We start from the raw sequence: 5416 nt of genomic DNA, 5'->3' as shown, positions 1-5416 counted from the left end.
TGAATTTTTTTTTTTTGTCTTTTTCCATGTCCGGCAACGGATCGCAACCCTCAGTGTCGCCCCCGTACCAGACCGGGACCGGCAACGGGATCGCAACCCTCGGCGTTGCTCCCGCGCCTTGCCCAGCCAGTGAGCGGGAACCGGTCTGTATGTGGGATCTGAACCCTCGGCGGGAGCGCCACTGCGCTTCCCAAGCGGCGCACTATAGCAGTGCGCCACCAGGCCGGCCCTCTAGTGAATTTTTTATTATTTCTGTTGTACTTTTCAGTTCTAGAATTTCTTTTTGGTTTCATTTTAGGTTTTCTATCTATTGATATTTCCATTTGTTTCATACATTGTTTCTTGGCTTTCTCCATGTCTTCCTTTAGTTCTTTCAGTATATAAGACAGGTGTTTCACAGTATTTGGTTGGTCTGCCCTCAGGTCTTTCTCATGAACAGTTTCTGTTTATTTTTTTTCTTCCTTTGTATGGGCTATATTTTCCTGTTTCTTTGTATGCCTTGTGTTTTTTTGTTGAAAACTGGACATTTGGATCTAATAACATGTTAATTTTGGAATTAAGATTCTCCCTCCTTGCCAGTTTTGTTTTGTTTTGGGTGACTGGCTGGTACAGGAATCCAAACCCTTGATCTTGGTGTTATCAACACTGTGCACTAATCAACTGAGCTAACTGGCCAGCCTTTTCAATTTTTTGTTTTATTTTTTTATTGTTGTAGGCTGTCTCCGTGCTAAGAATCACCCTCAGGTATAAACTTAACATCTTCTCAGGTCTTTTCCAAGCCTGCACCTTGCCCTGTGCATGCATGTTTATTTTCTAATTCCTCCTTTCTATGCATTTGCTTTTGAATGTCCTAGTCTTTAATGTCTGGCTCCCAAAAGGGGAAAAAGAGAAAATAGGGGGGGTGAGCAGGGAATAAAAAGGGCACTAGCCCTTTAAATCTCTTGAAAATTTCTTCAGCTGGAGTGGGAGGGGCTTGCAACAGCAGTGGCTGTTCAGGAGCACAATGTGGCTGCTTGCCTGTGCTTGCACCTCTGTGGTCATAAGCAGCGATCAGTGATTAGGACACAGATCCCCAATATTTGCAGGACAAAGTCCATATTGCCCTCCCTGGCTCCTATGAGGTACGTGCGAGCTGTTCCAGGAACATGTGCACAGCTGCCTGCCATGGGGTTTGGGGATGGAGTATGTGTAGCTGCTACTGAGCTAAGAGCTGAAATTGACTAAAATTAACTGTAATTACTATCTAAGCCTTACCCTGGAAGTTAGGAACCTTCAATAGACTCCAGAGTTCCAAAATAGTTACATCGAACAGATTCTGCCAGTATGATTGTTGTCTAGGTGCAGAGACAGGTTCCTTGTGCTTCCTACACTGCCATGTGCCCATAATCCTTTCCTCTTTCTTCCTAATCTTATATAAAGTCTTACAAATAGTGTTCGAGAAGTGTTTTCACAAAGGAATGGCATGCCAGCCCAGAAACTGTCTAGGACCCCCAGTGACAGCACCTTCTCCAGGGCCATCCCGTGTCTGGGCTTGAATTGTTATCTCCCCACCCCCTACAATCTATATGTTGAAGTCCTAACCCTCAGTTCCTCAGAATGTGGCTGTATTTGGGAATGGTGCCTCTAAAGAGGTAATTAAGTTAAACTGAGGTCATTAGGGTGGGCTCTAATCCAATATGACTGGTGTCTTTATAAGAAAAGATTATGACACAGATACACAAAAAGGGAAGACCATATGAGGACACAAGGAGAAGAGGGGCACCCAAAAGCCAAGAAGAGAGGCCTTGGAGAAACCAACTTTGCAGACATCTTGATCTTGGACTTCCAGCCTGCAAAACTTGTAAGAAAATAAATTTCTATTGTTTAAGCCACCCAGTCTGTGGTATTTATGACAGCACTAGCAAAGTAATACACCCAGCTACCCTATTCTCTCCCATCATCAAAATGCTTCCCACTCCCATTTGAAATCCTTCAATACTTTGCCAGGTCCTTGCTTCCCTAATTGTGCCTTAGTGTCATGACTACTTATGTGCCATGGTTCTTCTGGTTCTTCTCCTGTGGGAGTATTTTTCTTTTTACATTTTTACATGGACTTCCATACCCTTAGCCCAGTGTTTGTTCAAAGTGTGTTCCAGAAGAAGGTGACTAGTGTTGAAGAGAAAGGGGTTTTCAAGGTCATGGCCATCTAGGAGATGTGGTGTTAATCCAGGCTGATTAGGTTCTGCAGGATTCCACAGCATTGTGGATCTTCAAGAGGGGGAAAGAACATGAAGTGTTCCCCAAACATATTTGACCGTGGAACCCCCTTTTCACTGAGCATCTCTCAGAACTAAGTCTGCCAATGACACTAGCTCAAACATAGGACCCTGACTGATGGCAATTTTTGGAGTTGGTGACACATGGTTGAGAAAGATGTTGAGTGTGGGAAGTCATCAGAATTCCCTAAGTACACAGAGGGAAATCACCTCGGATCAGGATATCAGAGCTGGCAGGGACTGTCTTGCCCAGTGCAGTGGAGGAGACATCGATGCCTCTAGGACACATCTCCGTAGGAAAGCTGGCGCTGTGTGAAATGTGAGGTTCCAAACCCCAGATGCTGGTCTTAAACACATCCTTCTAGCAAACATTTTTCTGCTGCGTGTGAGAGGTTCCCAGGTGCTACCTTTCCCCTTCAGCCTGGGAATTCCCCAGCCACCTGTCATGCTGGGCTCTCTCCTGATATCAGACTCTAGTCAATCTTAATGACCCAACGCCCTGAAATTCTGGTGACCAAATCCCCAAGTCTAGTTTTGGGGTCTTGCCTGGCTGATCAGCTCATTGTAGTATGACAGCAAAAGCCCAGGCTTTGGAACTGGGTTCAAATCCCAGCTCTGTTACATAGTAACTGTGAAAGTAAACAGTTTATTTTCTATGTTTATCTTTTATAAACTATGGCCTCTCTGTAAAACGTGGAATATACCACATAGTGACTGTGGCTGATTAGAAGGAATCAATGTATAGGATTTGCCATGTGCCTATACATATTAGGCCTCATTAAATATTAGCTACCATCCTTCCTCTTAAAACTAGGGATGTAGGGTACGTAGTCACACTCAGTGAGACTATGAAATCCAAGAGTGAGACCTATCTTCTGTCTCTTGCTCATTGCAAATCAATTTGTGAATATGTAATTCCCCCAGTGAGAAAAAAAGCAAGCTAAGCCATTAGTGTAGGGTGCACTGACCTGCTATCTTTTTATCTTCTATTCTCTTTCAGGTTGTTTCTCTAGTCATTAGTTTTACTGTTGCCTTCCACAGGTCAAAAAGGATCGGAATATGACTAGGAATCAAGACGAAGATGCTGGTTTTACTAGTTTGGAAGCAGTTTTAATGGAGATGGAAATGTTATCAACTCAACACAGGTATCCCAAAGTACAAATCAAAATACCATCTTCAGCAAATATGATTTAAGAATTTAACATTTGATCACAAGCGTAAATATGTCACCATAAATAAATGTAAATTCATTGTACAAAAATCCCCGACTCTTAATACAAATATGGTACATTTGACAATTTCTGAAACAGAATTTAACTTTTTAAAACCCAAGTGTTTTTTTTTTCCTGGTTCTTAAACACACACAAAATTAAAAGGTGGAAGGCAGTGATACCAGGCGACTCTTAATACAAATATGGTACATTTGACAATTTCTGAAACAAAATTTAACTTTTTAAAACCCAAGTGTTTTTTTTTTTCCTGGTTCTTAAACACACACAAAATTAAAAGGTGGAAGGCAGTGATACCAGGGAGGAAAGGATATTAAACTCATCCAGTGTTTATAAATAAGTGCTGCTGGCGATCCAGGGAAATGAAACCTCTTCCCTGAAAGTGAAGACAATTTACTAGGATCAAATCTCATGAGGATAATGTGACTCTGCCCAGAGGGTCAAATTCAGGGTTAGGAAATCAGGGTGTGAGGGGTGGGTTGTTGAAATGGCAATCTTATCACATGGATGATCCAAATCTCCACAAAGCAATGGGAAAGGATTTGGAATGAACTCTAGAACTTAATAACTAGTCATCTATCTGAGAGAGCCAGCTACTGTCCTCAGACAGGACTGAAGGCTTGGAAGGCTCCAGAGCTGAGATCTCATGTGGGTTCTGAAGGAGTGTTCTACCATGCATTTCTGCCATGTGGTGTAACCTCTCTTTGGCCTCTGGAATGACACATCTATGGATCTATGGTCGTCAAGAGGAAAAAATAAGAAATCATAATAGGAAGTAGAAGCTCCAGGCAGGAGGATATACTAGCTTCTACTTTGAACCATCTTCCCTCCCTACAAATTCTTTCATGGCTTAGAGATAGCTCAAAGTCCAAGGTTAGCTGAATGATTCCTTTGCAGCAGTGGCTTAACAGAATAACTCCGGTAGCTTGTGGAAAATGCAGACTTTCTGACTTTACTCCCAGAGATTCAGAATTAGTGGGTTTGAAGTGGCGCATAAGAAATCTCCACTCAAATGTGCTAATCTCAAGATCTGACCTAAGTGGCCTTTGGACCACAGCTGGCCCCACCTTTCCTCACTCTAGGGCATGAGTGTACACACCAACCTCTTGCTATGGGCACATCTTTGCACTTTTCATGGGTTAAAAATGGGGCCATCTGATTAGTGGTAACCATTCCCATTCATCTGCCCTGGGGAAGGGGATTATTTTTTCCATTTTCTCTTCTCTTTTCCTCTCTGGGCTGGAGGAAAAGTATCATATATCACACTTGCTATGTTCCTAAGCGCAGGGCCAAAGACTCCCTTCGAAGATGACGTGCTCTCTAACAAGACATTCATATTCCAAAGCCTTGTGACCTTCTAAACGGTCTCCCTATACTTGGTAGGAGATTCTGCAGAAAAATTTTGGTTCAGTCTGGAAAATGGAAGTAAATATACCCCTGTGAGAGAATCCATACCCCAAAATCTAACTTAAGGAGCATTAAGAGAACAGAAAGTAGAGAGAAAGATAAAATGTTCCAAGAGCATTTCAGCATCTAGAACAGTGAAATTTAATTCAATAAAGCAGGACTCCTCTTTGGTGTCCTTTGGTATTAAAAGCTCACTCACAAGTACTCCTCATCTCCCTGTCCCCAAGATGTTTTTAGCCTCTGTTGAAATAACTGCGTATTTTCTTTCCTATGGGAGTTCTCCTTGAGGAGAGATTCTGTGACAAGAAGTTGACCCTAATTTGGTCACTGGCTAATGCGGTGGGCATGCCATGACCAACTCGTTCAATGCTGCAGTCCCAGTGTGGCCTGGTGCTAAGTATTTGCTTAAGAAATAAAGGTACCATCTCACCTTCAAGCTGATGAGATGGCCTAAAGGCTTTGTTCTGGGATCTGGAATTCCCGGATACTGCTCATAGATGCTGTGTTCACAGATGCTGCTTCCGC

The sequence above is a fragment of the Galeopterus variegatus genome, unplaced genomic scaffold (genome assembly GCF_000696425.1).
Source record: "Galeopterus variegatus unplaced genomic scaffold, G_variegatus-3.0.2 Scaffold5084, whole genome shotgun sequence".
In the NCBI taxonomy this organism is placed as follows: domain Eukaryota; kingdom Metazoa; phylum Chordata; class Mammalia; order Dermoptera; family Cynocephalidae; genus Galeopterus; species Galeopterus variegatus.
This window is presented reverse-complemented; position numbering follows the sequence as displayed.